Source organism: Chiloscyllium plagiosum, unplaced genomic scaffold (assembly GCF_037043375.1).
Source record: "Chiloscyllium plagiosum isolate Xiang-an unplaced genomic scaffold, Cpla_swu_hap1 HiC_scaffold_5, whole genome shotgun sequence".
NCBI classification, from domain to species: domain Eukaryota; kingdom Metazoa; phylum Chordata; class Chondrichthyes; order Orectolobiformes; family Hemiscylliidae; genus Chiloscyllium; species Chiloscyllium plagiosum.
Window position 1 is genome coordinate 33,998,432 of NW_028270143.1, and position 14,948 is coordinate 34,013,379.

At 40.3% G+C, this 14,948-nt stretch overlaps 1 long non-coding RNA gene across 1 annotated transcript; it reads left to right on the forward strand.

Moving 5' to 3' along the window:
- Nucleotides 1-2,570: 2,570 nt before the first annotated feature.
- On the forward strand, nt 2,571-13,934 carry LOC148149905 (uncharacterized). Its single transcript, XR_015757094.1, has 3 exons — nt 2,571-2,673; nt 13,183-13,251; nt 13,847-13,934. It is a non-coding gene; the product is annotated as an uncharacterized LOC148149905 (long non-coding RNA).
- Nucleotides 13,935-14,948: the final 1,014 nt, after the last annotated feature.

Consider the following 14,948-nt stretch of genomic DNA (forward strand, 5'->3'; position numbering starts at 1 on the left):
TGACAAGCAACTCTCTATCACCACTCCCTGTCTCCTACCTTCAAGCCAATTTTGTATCCAATTAACCAGCTCCCCCGGATGCCATGTCATCTAACCTGACTAACTAGTCTACCATGTAGAACCTTGTTGAACGCTTTGCTGAAATTCATATTGGTAATGTATACTGCTCTGCCTTCATCACTCTCCTTTGTTAGTGAGACATGATTTCTCATCCACAAAGCCTTGTTGACTGTTCCTAATCAGTCCTTGCCTTTCCAAATGCACGTAAATCCTGTCCCTCAGAATCTCCTTCTACAACTTACCCACCACCGATGTAAAGCTCACCAGTCAATAGTTCCTTGCATTTTCCTTACTATCTTTCTGAAATAATGACACAACATTAGCCAACCTCCAGTCTTCCGCACCTCAACCATGGCTGTTGATGATACAAATATTTCAGCAAAGGGTCCAGCAACCACTTCCTAGCTTCCAACAGAAGTTCTGGGAATAATCTAATTTATCTATCTTTATGTGCTTTAAGACCTCCAGCATCCTCTCATCTGTAACATGAGATTAGGTTAGGATATCTGGTTGGCATGGATGAGTTGGACCGATGAGTTTGATTCCATGCAGTACATCTCTATGACGCTATGAACTCTTTTATTTAAAGGCATTTAAGCAAATATATCTATAGACACTCTAACATCTCACAGTGTAGCTGTAAAATGAAACTCTCCCTCCTTAACACACAATTTAGAAATACAAATCAAAATTTCTTTCACTTTCACTTCTGTTTCCAAGCATCCCATCCAACTCATCCAACTCCCTTTATATCTCAGCACTTCCTTCCTTTATAGGTGTGAGTCCTGAACTCTATATTGTGAACACATACAGTAGAAACAATTTCACATGTATGCTCTTCACTCTATCTTAACCATCCACTGGCAGGACCAGATTATAAATTTTAAACTCTTGGCTTGAGTCAAGTCAACAGGTTATTGAGGCAACACTCCTGAAAGCCAAATTATGCAAAGCATTGTAAATAATTATAAAGGAGAGCAATTACATTCCTAGATAGTTGGAGTATGGAGACCTAGCATCTGGCAAATGAAACCAAGGTCAGCAGTGCAAGAGCTTCCAAGACATGCTCGAAGCATATCTGAAGTTGTATGGTATCAAGCCTAAGGACTGGAATGAGAAACTGAGTGTCCTGGGCTGCAGATCTTTCAGTCATTTTTGGAAAGAATCAAGGTCAACATCTCATTGAACAATGTCCTATAATCCCCCATGTTGCATTATCCCCCAATCTGCCAAGTGAACTATCTACATCTAGACTGGGGCTACATAAGAATCTTGATGTTTATCCATGATAAATATATGCATTAATTATTTTCTTCAAGCTCGAGGGACAACCAAAATTTTTAATCTCAAATAATATACCTCCTGAACTATGTAGCTGCACTCTTTTAGATAGTAAACAATGCTTCTTTTCCCATTGTACAGTATCTGATAATGTAGTGACAGTCACCTCTGCATTGAGTTTAAAATTCGAGAGGTATTTATTGATATAAATACTTTCTTGCCGAAAGGCTAGTTATGGGTCACTTAGCTCCCTCAGGCTTTGGCTTTTCCAACTCATGAATGTCTTTGTGTGAATAGCTATTTGAATCTTGCTGCTCTGTAACTGTGACCTATTCGAACACTCCTTCTAATAGTCTCCTAGTATTTTACATCTAATGCATTTTTTAATAACAAAGCACTGATTGCAGCTGTGAGGTTTCCTTGCTTTATGGCATTGACTCTTTGACTAAAATTTGGAAAATTGCACACTAAGTATGGGCAGGACTATTAATTGGTAACTGCCATGTCATTCCCTTCACTGAATTGATTTGCCTTACACCAAGAAGCTCATTAAGAGCTGACAGGCAGAGCATTAGTGGGCTTCATGGCCTTTGGCAGACTTTGACACTTCACCCAAAGTTGCTGGACAGAGGTTAAAGCCTACTCCTCAAGGGATCCAGTGCTATGAAAATGAGTTGTTTACAGTCGTGGGAAGAATGTGTCAGGCGTGTGGGAGACAATGTCAGACAGTTAACTTTTGAGGTCAGCTTCTTGGCTGCTGCCCATGCCTCCAATAGTCCCAACACTGGGGATGTTGCAAACACTCCAATATGGTAGCTAAGGTGTCCTTGTTTCCCAGTCAGGAAACTATCAACCCTTCTGGTTTTCTGAGAAGGCAGATAATTAGGGAATTAATGCCATTAAGTGATCTTAATAGGTAGTGGGTTGTAAAGGTCTCCAATGGAAATTTTCACTCAGAACTGAGTTAATGAAGGAGTGGATATGTCTGCAGAGCCAGTTGCTCACTTATTTCCCCTTTTTGTCATCTCTCTCACCACTTTTGGGAGGGAAACATTCTGCTCTTAGTATCTTGTGTCTAGCTTACTTATTGTATTAGCTTCTCACATGGGTCTAGAATTTTTGAACTTGAGGAAATTAATTTTCTGCTGATCACATCTGTGAAGTTTGATTCTTTCCTCTAAGGTTTTGATCTTTTTTTCCAGACTTCTGCTTCCATCGCCATCTGAATGACGTTTTCCAAAGTCTGATCATCTACTGAGTGTAATAAACGTGACAAAGAACTATCAGCAAATCCAAAGACAATGCTGTCTCTTATGAATTCTGATGTTCAAGGTGCACAATCATATTTTCCATTTCACCTGTAGATTATTAATAAAATTATATATAGATTCTTCTGGATACTGAAACTTCTATTCAGTCATGCTCTTTCAGGAGTTTGAGCTGGGCAGAGGATCGAGAGAAAGTGAGGACTGCAGATGCTGGAAATCAGAGTTGAAAAGTGTGGCACTGGAAAAGCACAGCCGGTCCAGCAGCATCTGAGGAGCAGGAGAGTCAACGTTTCGGGCATACACCCTTCATCAGGAATGTTTGAGCTTATGCCCAAAACGTCAATTCTCCTGCCCTCGGATGCTGCCTGATCTGCTGTGCTTTTCCAGCACCACACTGGTCAGAGGATAACATAATTATCAAAAGCTTACAAAACCTGATTGACATTGTCAGTTTTCTCAAATTGAATTGTTTCCCCAAGATACCTAATGTGCTTTTTTTGGCCCGTATCTGAAATTAAAACTTGCTAGCAAAGGGATTTTTTTCTGCCATGTCTTTCCAGTATGATTATTTATTTTCCTTACTTTAAAGACTTTTACTTCTGCATTAGGCAGTGTACTCCTGTCCTGGAAGCCGTTCCTCCACTTCTGTGGTCAAAATAGAGCAAATTAGAATCAACAATCACTGCTCTGAAGCAATCAAGCTTCAACTGCGTTGTGAAACAGTAATATTAGGAAAGGATTAGATTGAGTAACTTTTAACATAGCCATGGGTTTGGACAGGGTTGAGACTTGACTTAATTCCTGGTTAAAATATTTTCAGTATGGAACATAAGGAACAAAGGAGTGGAATGAGATGGATTGTGTTAATAAAGAACATACTAGGTATCATTGTGATGACAGAATTTATATGGCCAGAGTCACCATACACAAAAGTAAATGGCATCATATACTGGACATGATATAATGATTAAGGTCGACATATGATTTGGTGAACATAGAAGTAAAGGAATTGACATTGAATGTTTCATTTGTGCTAAGATTCATTCAGAGCTTGATGGTGTAAATGTTGAGAGGATGGTTCCCTTATGGTAGAGGCTAGGACTAGAGACTATTGTCTCAGAATAAAGGGGAGCCAATTTAAGACTGAGATGAGGAGGAACTTTTTCTCTCAGATGGGCTGTGAGTCTTTGGGACTCTGTGCCACAGAGAGCTTTGTGTATATTTAAGGCTGAAATGGATAGAGTTGTAATCAGTAGAAGAATCAAGGGCCATTGCTGAAATAATTTTAATGATTTGGAGATGACGGTGTTGGACTGGGGTGTACAACGTTAAAAATCACACAACCCAACCCAACCCAACCCAATCACCCCGTGGCTCAACACTTCAACTCCCCCTCCCACTCCACCAAGGACATGCAGGTCCTTGGACTCCTCCATCGCCAGACCATAGCAACACGACGGTTGGAGGAAGAGCACCTCATCTTCCGCCTGGGAACTTTCCAACCACAAGGGATGAACTCAGATTTCTCCAGTTTCCTCATTTCCCCTCCCCCCACCTTGTCTCATCAAATCCCTCGAACCGCCTTCCTAACCTGCAATCTTCTTCCTGACCTCTCCGCCCCCACCCCACTCCGGCCTATCAGCCTCACCTTGACCTCCTTCCACCTATCGCATTTCCAATGCCCCTCCCCCAAGTCCCTCCTCCCTACCTTTTATCTTAGCCTGCTGGACATACTTTCCTCATTCCTCAAGAAGGGCTTATGCCCAAAACGTCGATTCTCCTGTTCCTTGGATGCTGCCTGACCTGCTGCGCTTTTCCAGCAACACATTTTCAGCTCTGATCTCCAGCATCTGCAGTCCTTACTTTCTCCTTAAAAATCACACAACACCAGGTTATAGTCCAACAGGTTTAATTGGAAGCACACTAGCTTCCGGAGCGACGCTCTTTCATCAGGTGATTGTGGAGGGCTCGATCGTAACACAGAATATATAGCAAAAATTTGCAGTGTGATGTAACTGAAATTATACATTGAAAATTGAAAGGCTTAACAGACAATCAATTTTTCAATGTATAATTTCAGTTACATCACACTGCAAATTTTTGCTATAAATTCTCTGTTATGATCGAGCCGAAGGAGAAAGTGAGGTCTGCAGATGCTGGAGATCAAAGTTGAAACTTTATTGCTGGAACAGCACAGCAGGTCAGGCAGCATCCAGGGAACAGGAGATTCGACGTTTCGGGCACAGGCCCTTCTTCAGGGCCCTCCACAATCACCTGATGAAGGAGCGTCACTGCGAAAGCTAGTGTGCTTCCAATTAAACCTGTTGGACTATAACCTGGTGTTGTGTGATTTTTAACTTTAAAATAATTTTAGTTCTGATTTAGATTTAGACATGGCAAGCTCACTGACAACACAATGAATTAGCAACCAGTGATGTCCATAGAAAACTTCAGGAATACAGCACAAACAGATATTAATGATTTTCAAATGCTGATCTTTTGAACTCCAATCGCTTCATCACTGGTGATAGTGCCTTCAGCTATTTAAGCCCGATCTCTGGAGTCCAGGTGCCATGCATCCAGTCTTTCAACAGATATCTGATGTGTGGTGAGTTGCTCGGGGAATGATGAGTGAAAACATGGGGCTAGAATCAGTCATGAGGGTAACATAGGGGTGGTGTATGTGATTAAAGAGGCAGATTTGTTGAGATACATTGAGAAAACCTGCTAGACCTCGCAGAGAGAAACCCCCCCCCCCCATGAAACTCGACAAAATGGATGTTCACCTAAAAAAGTACTTAAGATTCAGCCCTATTTCTCTTTCCTTCTTTCAGAGCTCAATGAAACCTACCTCTTTGATCAAGTTTTGGTCATTATCTCTAAAAGGCAATTAGAAATGAGCAATAAATGCAGATTCAGACAGAGATGCCTACATCAATGCACAAGTTAAAATATTGCCTATGGAGCTTTATTTCATAATGTTTCCCATTGTATGCTTTAATATGTTGAAGGTGCTATGTAAATGCAAGTTCTTGTTGATTATTTTCACATAGCCTAGAGACAGGTTAGGACACAGGGTGGTTTGGGGGTGGGTGTTGCTGTTGGGTAGGCAGAAAGCCTCACAGAATACTTTGCAAAATATATCAGAGGGCTCCTTTAAATGGGCTTCACAGGGCTAATACCAACAATAGCATTGATTTGTAGCAGTGAGAGACATACCCTAGGATGTAGATATCTATAGAGAAGGATCCCATTGCAGAGGTTGGAAGGGTTCCTGTGACGACAGGTCTTCCAGATCGTCAGAAAGTTAGACCACAATGTGAGTCCAAATTATGGAAATTATGAAGAAAGGACTTGGGGTTCTAGATTTGGGGAGGTCCAAAACACAGGGATTGTTTGCTTCCTAATCAATCAGCGACGTGATTATGGTCTGAACAAGGAGATTTGCAGATCATGGGATCCTAAATTTTGGGGGATGGAGGTAATTTGATGGTGACCTGAGGTGTTGTAACAGGAGAGAAGTTGACAGATATTGATACAGAATAATGGGGAAGCAAATATTGGTGAGGGGGAAGCAAAGAGCAATTTGTGGTTAAGATGAGAACATACAGATTACAGCTGAATATAGATTATTATTAAGCCTACTGAGACTGGTGGAAGCATTCCTGTTCCTTCTGATCTATAAGTAGTGCTGCAAAGGCACTTGACATTATGGATTCAGCTCTTTTTGCCTTATTTAGGCTGAGTCACCTAACCCAAGGCTTGGAAACCTGGTTACTTATGTTGAAAAATGGAATGACTGTTAAAACAAGGGGACATGCCTTCATTACATTGCTTAACTTATCAACTTGCTTCCCAACTATGTTAAAATGAGCATTGGGTGGATTCAAATCCTGTTCCAAATTTTTTGCATTTTAGCTTCTGACATGGGTCTTTTAACAGATTTAAAACTTAGCCTATAGACTGCAAGGAAAATAGACAGAACAGTTTCAAGTTACCTTGAATTTGAGTCAACAATAAAAGAATGGGAGTATACACTCAAAGAAAAGACACAGAAAAATGTAGATAAATCTAAAAACCTAAAGTTTGATCTATCTAATTTTCTGTAGGGTTTCCGGTAGAATCATAGGGCATGATTTCTTTCCATCCCTGGACATGTTGAGGGAGGTGGCGAGAAGGGGAGATAATGGGATAAATTCCTCTGGAGAGAAACTCATCTCCTTTGCATCATCTCTACACTTTCAGGTGTTGAGCAAGAAGGTCCATTAAGAACTTTTTCAACTAATCATTAATTATGGCTTAAGTGGTCAATTAATAGCTACTTAAAGGGCCCCAAATTGTCACCTACTGAGATCACCTGACTCTTCAGGGCCAAGAAATGTAAGAAACCAGAATGGCTTGCCTACTGAGTTAGAGAAAGATGTCCTATTGCCTAAATCTGGACACAACTGGTGGCACAAACATAGGGCAAAGGGTTAGACCCTAAAATCTACTCCATTGCCATTGCCTCCATCCTGCTGATCCCTTTCCCCCAGTGATCCTCTGAAAAAGAAGATCCTCACCATTGGATCACCCACAGGAGAGGCCTTGACTAGTGGAGCTCAGGACCCAGAAGCTGTCAGACTCTGAATGCTGACAGTTTCTGGTGACCTGGAGTGACAGTGTTGAGGCCTTTGATTGGGCGAGATACTCATCCGCATGCCTCTGTCAGTTCGCAATGTGTTGATTGGTGGGTGGCATGGTGAGTTACGTCATTAGTAGGAGTGGTGTGTTAGTCACACCTCGAACACTCACCCTCTATTTAGAAAAATCATAAAACATTCCACCCATAAACCAAAGTAAATAGTTCATCAAATAAATGTTCTAGAATATGTTTCTTCTGATGACATTAATGCCTCTGTTTCTGTTTGAAATCAAGAATGTGAGTGATAATCATTTTATTCTTGTTTATTTTCTCCTAATCAAACTCACAAAGAGATGATCCGGCTTTGCTGAAAACATTTTGTGAAATTGATACTGCTTTCCCTCTCAGATGTCATTTGAAGAAATCTATTATAGTTTGGACTATACTTTGATTTAATTCGGTCATAGTCATATTGTAAAAATGCAGAAATTGAGAATTGACTTTATTCTCCTGAAGTTGGGTGGGTTCAATGTATTTTTTGCATCTATTTCTGAAATGAATATTTTTGGCTCACTTCTCTTACTGTGTGAAAGGGCAATTGATTTCAGTGTAGTTAGAAGTGAATGCTGCAATAGACATAGATACATGCCGTTCACTTCAATTTCAGCAACACCAGGAAATCTCACAGTAATCATTGGCATTGCAGGGTTGATATTTTTCCTTCACCCTCCCTTCCTCCGAGCATAAATCAGTCAGAGTGCATCCAAAATACACTTTATCTAAACTGGATTGAACTTGGCCAACGTTAGAGATTCATATCATGACTTAGGGCTCTGAGGTACCCCAAAATGTAGGCCAAGCATTTCCACTTTGTAGATGTGGTTTTTGAACATTAGCTAAGAGACTTCCAGGTTTTAAGATCGAATGGCAGAGATTTAAAAAATGGACTAAGTATTTTGTATCCTCCATGGCTTTTCTCCATGATCCTTTCAGCTCCTCTTATCTGATAAAGAGGGAACTAAGTCCAAATTTAAAACCTGTTCCTTCTGGAAATGCTGCTAATCATACCTACCCAACTTTGGGATTGGAAATTATGTATGATGCATAGTTATATCACACCATCATTTCCACATGCATTAAATGCCTATGTTTGCATTATCACAACCTCCCACCCATCCATGCTACACGTCTCCAGTCAAGAAGCATCTTCACCTATCCCCATGGGAAATAAAGCATGCATGACCTCTGCCACTCTTACATCTGCTGTGTAACCAGGGAACTGAAAAATTCCCAGGTATAAAGCAGAGGAGATCAATCCTTACAAATTGATTGATAATGTGGAACAAAGAGGAGCTTCAGAAACTGAGCTATTGTGTAGAAATCATAAATCAGTTTATTACGGGATTATGTTTTGGCAAACCTGTAGGCCTTTTTGATGGTTTTAGCCAGTTTGAATTTAGGAGTTTTCATGCTCAGTTTGGTATTAAGGGTATTATTGCTAAATAGTAGTTCAAACACATCAAAGCTGAGATGGAGCACTGACATACATATCACAACTAACGTATTACAAAATGGACATATGACCTTGATCCCTACAAATATCAAGGATGGAACTGTTCATGCAAAGTAGCAAAGCAATAAAATAATAAATACGTTAATTGTCCAACTAAATGAAAACAAAGAAGTGGGCAAACTCTAAAACTAGCTGTTGATTTGCAACCTATTTTCACAACTATTCAAGAACAATTCCATCCATAATTTATTTGAGCTGGAATATGGATCATGGCGAATATGTTGATATACTGTTTAGGAGTATGGGAGACATGCTCGTCATGCAAACCATCAGGATTGTCTTATCAGCCGTGTCTTTGTGGTTCATTCTATTTATTATTGTTTTCTGTGCTGTGCTATTTTAAGAGCTGAATGTACGAATGAATCAAGGAACAGGATAACCTGACCAACATCCATGTACAGGCTAGCAGAGGAAGGCAAGAGTCCAACTGCAAATAGTCATCTATAACTGCATGTTAAATAAACATTATTCTATGCTACTTAATATGTCATTTATCATTAACACACAAAATATGACATGATGATCAGTGCATGTCTTTTTTTCTTAAAAAGTAAAACGAGCTTGAAAACCTCATGAGGAACCTTCAGACAAGGCTAGAAACAATACAGAAGTTGCATTTACACTGGGATCCCCAGAGAATAAAATCATGACAGAGACAATGTGTCCAGATTTGTGCGCCTGTTCTGGCAAGGAGTTGGTTCCAAATTAGTTTGCAATGGCACACAAAACAAAAGGTTGCAGTTGAAAACAGCACAGAACACAATATAAAAGAAAGAAAATATAGCCTGCTCTTCTGAATCTCTGCACAGAGCAAACCTGTAGTACTAGCAACTCTGCTATAAGTACCCAGGACATCAATAGCACTTGAAAAAGGCAGGAAACATCAGATAGATGACGACTAAATTCCCTGTCATGAATTGGAATGTCACATGTTCTATTCAAACTTAGGCCCTCGAAACAAAGAATGGAATTGTGCTTCTTGGATTTAGCTGTTGCAGAAACAAATAGGCAAGCAGTGAAAATAAAAACAGCCAGTGGACACAAGTGCTTACATAGAGTCAACACTTCAAACCTGTCTCAAGAGGATTAGAGAGATTCTGCTAAATTTGTGAAATTCTGAAAGATTCAGCTTTGTGTAAAAGGAAACTCTAATATTCACCATTTAGAGCTTGTGTTTTACAGGTAACTGCCATGTTTGTCAATGAACAGTGTGACAAGGGCAAGCTCTGTGATTTTTCAGTGACTGGGCTGTCTGAGCATATAATGGACCCGGCTATAGTTTCCACACGTTTAACTATTGGCAATAAAGGCCTCTTTAAGATAAAGAATGGTTTCAGGTTTGAGACATTGCTTGAAGATGTAGAAAGTATGAAGTAATTGTTGTCAGACAACAACATCTGCAAGTATTAGGTGCAGCAGTCAACATGTAGAAAGTAAGCAAGCTGTGTGGGAAATTGCAATCACCATGAAACTTTCCAGCATTCTAAGATCTTTGCAAGTCATGCAGTGGTCAAGGACACTCGGCTCATCTATAAAAGAAATCTAATTTTCAAGTTATAACCAGAGACTACAATAAGACAAAAACAAACAATAAGTTGCAGCCAGGGAATGTGCCAATGTATAAGAGACTGCATAAGAACAAATACATACATGAAGTCAGTGACAAGACTGACCAGGTAAAGATTCAGAGTGGAACAACCTTCAAACAGAAGGTGAACAGATATTCACTTTGTGAATAAGACTCATTGTGTGGCTGAACTCAAACAGTTAGGAGCTTTTGCTGGAAGGTTTCTGATGGACATCCCCAGGTGTTGGAATCAGGCCCATTGCTTCCCTGAATGTATATTAATTATAGAGATCTTGAAGTGCAGGGGATACTTTCAAAAGCTGGAAGAATTGTAAGCAGTGAAGGGGTCACTGTTGAACTTGATAGGAACATTGGCAAGTTGATGGGGTAGATGGATAAGTGGCAACTTCAATGTGGTGAAGTGTGAGATGATTCATTTTGGTAGAAGCAACATGAAGAAACAATATAAACAAAAAAGTATTACATGAAACGGTGTGCAAAAACAGACAGACTTGGTGTACATTGGTTAGGCCACTGTTGGAATATTGCGTGCAATTTAGATTGGATTAGATTACTTACAGTGTGGAAACAGGCCCAAAAAGTCCACAACGACCCTCCGAAGAGCAACCCACCCAGACCCATTCCTCTACATCTAACACTATGGGCAATTTACCTAACTTGCGCATTTTTGGACTGTGGGAGGAAACCCACGCAGACACAGGGAGAATGTGCAAACTACACACAGACAGACGGGAATCAAACCTGGGTCCTTGGAGCTGTGAGGCAGCAGTGCTAATCACTGAGCCACCGTGCTGCCTATAATCTTCTTCCTATCGGAAATATGTTGTGAAACTTGAAAAGGTTCAGAAACAATTTATGAGGATGTTGCCAAGGTTAGAGGATTTGAGCTATAGGGATAGGCTGAACAGGCTGGGGCTGTTTTCCCTGGAGCGTCGGAGGCTGAGGGGTGACCTCATAGAGGTTTATAAAATTATGAGGGGCATGGATAGGATAAATAGACAAAGTCTTTTCCCTGGAGTCAGGGAGTCCAGAACTAGAGGGCATAGGTTTAGGGTGAGAGGAGAAAGATATAAAAGAGACCTAAGAGGCAACTTTTTCACGCAGAAGGTGGTACGTGTATGGAATGAGCTGCCAGAGGATGTGGTGGAGGCTGGTACAATTGCAACATTTAAGAGGTATTTGGATGGGTATATGAATAGGAAGGGTTTGGAGGGATATGGGCCTGGTGCTGGCAGGTGGGACTAGGTTGGGTTGGGATAGCTGGTCCGCATGGACAGGTTGGACCGAAGGGTCTGTTTCCATGCTGTACATCTCTATGACTCTATGACTGATGGGCAGAGTGGTTCATAAGCATTCAGTATTCTAGGCTTCATTAACAGGGAGATACAGTACAAAGCGGGGAGGTAATGCTTATTTTGTACAAGTCACTAATTAGATCTCAGTTGAAGTACTGCGTTAGTTCTGGTGCCACAATTAAGAAGGATATGAATGTATTGCAGAGAGTGCAGAAGAAGCTGCTCTTTAAGGGAGGCCAGAGGTCAGATAGGTTGTGGGACATAAAGTCAGGCATATAGAGACCAGTGTACAACAAAGAGGTTTTGTCGAACACTGATGGTATCACTACCATAATGGTGCCCATTGCTGTTAAGGTATCATCTCCACTCACCCCACAATTGTCCATGAGGGAGGTCTTCCCCAGAACTAGCTGGGAAGCCTGACAGTTTCTCCATTGATAGGGGCTCTCTCATAATTGGGAAAATAGCCACACGAAGGGGCCATTAATTGACTGCTTAAAGTGGCTCCTGTATCCTTCCAGTGGGAGTCTGAGTTGACACCATTTCTCCTGCTGATAATATGGCACAGCAAGATAAAGGAGTCAAGATGTATTCCTATGCCTTTCCCCACCATTTTGCCGCCATTTCATTGTCCAGCCAACACACAAATGGCCAAGAAAATTCAGCCCATATTCTTGAAATGTTGAACCTAGACTTCCTTAAGAGGGTATAAAGAGGATCCAAAACTCCACATGGCTAAGTGCAAGGAATCTTTTCAGTACTATGAATAACTCTTTAACATTTCAACAAGAGCAATGAAACAAATTAAGTAGTAGCTTATTGTCGTGTTATTTCTCACAATTAATATGTCAGTACAGTTTTGAAAGACATACTAATGATATCATCAACGTATCCTAGCATGTGACCTGAGGGTATAAAGGTCTCAGATTCTATCCTACTTTGGAACAAGTGACTCATGATACACTGTACAATAGGGTCCCTGATATGCAAATGACTTACTTGTGAATGCTTGTAATTACAAACGTGAACTCATACAGGGTGTAATTTTAAAGATATGACATATGAAGATCTCCTGTACTTATGAACATCTACTGTATATTGTCCCGCATTTTATTCTGACCCGTGTATAAATGGACCTGCGAACCGACTCACGAATAGAACCTGTTCATAACCCAGGGACTATCTGTACTGCTCATGGGAGCTGACTAATGTTTGAATATAGCAGTGTGTTGCAACAATTATTCTGTTGGATTTTTTGATACCACATCCATGCCTAGTTTATATGTTAAGGAAAATAGCGTAAGCATCCAAATATCCTGCTAGAGGCAAAACACATATCAGTTATCATCTATGCAAATGAGCTGCCATGTTTGGCCATATTACAATTTTGACTTGAGTTCAGAATGTGATTGATTAACAGTAGATCAGTTTGTGATGTCTTGAGACAAAGATCATGTTTCACGTGTATAAATACTTGCGTATTTTTTCCACAGGAATGCGTTCTCCACATTACGAACAAAGCTACTCAAAAAGGACAAACAGTGGCAGGAGAAGACATTGGGGTAATTTTGGGATTTTGAGTGGAAAAATAGCTTGACATGACAACACAAAATCAGGGAACCCACTGAGCTTGATTTTTCTGCTTACATACTTGTGACGGAGTTGTTTTGACCGCTCCTGAATTATACTTCACTTGCTACATCCTTAACCTGCCTGGACTTCCAGGTCAAGAAATTCACATTATCATGAAGCTATTGACAGATCGCTGTGTTCAGAGTTTCAGGCAGAAATCAAGCCACACCTGTAAGTTTTGCCTCCCTCTCTTAAATGTTTGGAGAACTATTGATCCAGACATAAAAAGAATGAATGAAGTTAAATGATACAAAATGACCATTTCCTTTACTTTCTCAATGATCTCCTAAGTACCCCTTGGAAGTGGATGGTTGAGTCCCTACCTGCTTTTAATGATTATCATGGACTCCATTGTACTATATTATTGCAAATTACAGGGAGTTGTGAATGCAGTCCAGTTCATCACAAAAACCAGCCTTCCTTCCATTGACTGCATCTACACTTCCTGCTGCATCGGGAAAACAGCCAACATAATCAAGGACCCCTACTATCCTGGTTATACTCTCTTTCCTCTTCTTCCATCAGGCAGAAGATACAGAAGTTTGAAAACATATATCAACAGATTGATGAACAGCTTCATCACACTGTTATCAGACTTCTGAACAGACCTTTCATATTTTAGAGTTAATCTTTCTCTGCACCTTCTCTAGCTGTAACACTATATTCTGCATCCTGCTCTAATAACTCTGATGTACTTATGTAAAGAATGAATTTGTCTGGATAGAACACAAAACAATACTTTTCACTGTATCTCAGTAGAGTTGACAATAATAAATCAAATCAAATCAAATAAATGTTAGTATTGCTGAAAAAGGCACAGTTTGTTGATGCTTATTGTTTTTGCATTCATCAGGACATATTGCAAAAATACAAACTCGAGAGGAAAAGCAACATCTATACCACACAAGTCAGGAGTAGTGATTAGTTAGCAAGTAGACTCTAATTAGTAGTGGAGAATGCAGCTATTAATGCTGATTGGCAGTTAATGGCCAGGCTTTGTTTCAGTTTCAAACCAGGATGGTTGATTGATGGGGCAAAAGTGAGGACTGCAAATGCTGGAGATTAGAGTCAAGATTAGTGTGGTGCTGGAAAAGCACAGCAGGTCAGGCAGCATCCAAGGAGCAGGAAAATCAAAGTTTTGGGCAGGAGCCCTTCCTTAGGAATGAGGCTGGAAGCCTCGGGGTGGAGAGATAAATGGGAGAGGGATGGGACTGGGGCGAAGGTAGTTGAGAGTGCAATAGGATGGCAGAAGGATTGATTGATTGGTCAGGACAATATCCATCCTTAATGAGCTATCATTTGGAAACTCCCACCATAAAGAAGTCTGCAGGCTGTTTCCATTATTGTTATGAAATTGGGGAAAAAATTGTTGCATTTTATTAATGCAATCGACAAAACAAGGATAAACATGTTTCAGGACTTCACGTATTCCTGAAAGACTTCTCAGAGTTTTGGTTATTAATTATCGTAACAGCACTCTAATATCTTGATTCTCTTCAACTGCCACAAATTAATATCAGCCATATCATGCAATCACCCATTAAAATATGACATATACAGGTCGTTAGTGACAGACTAAAAGCAAAGCTGACATAATAGAAGGTTACATTGTGAAACAGCTATTAGG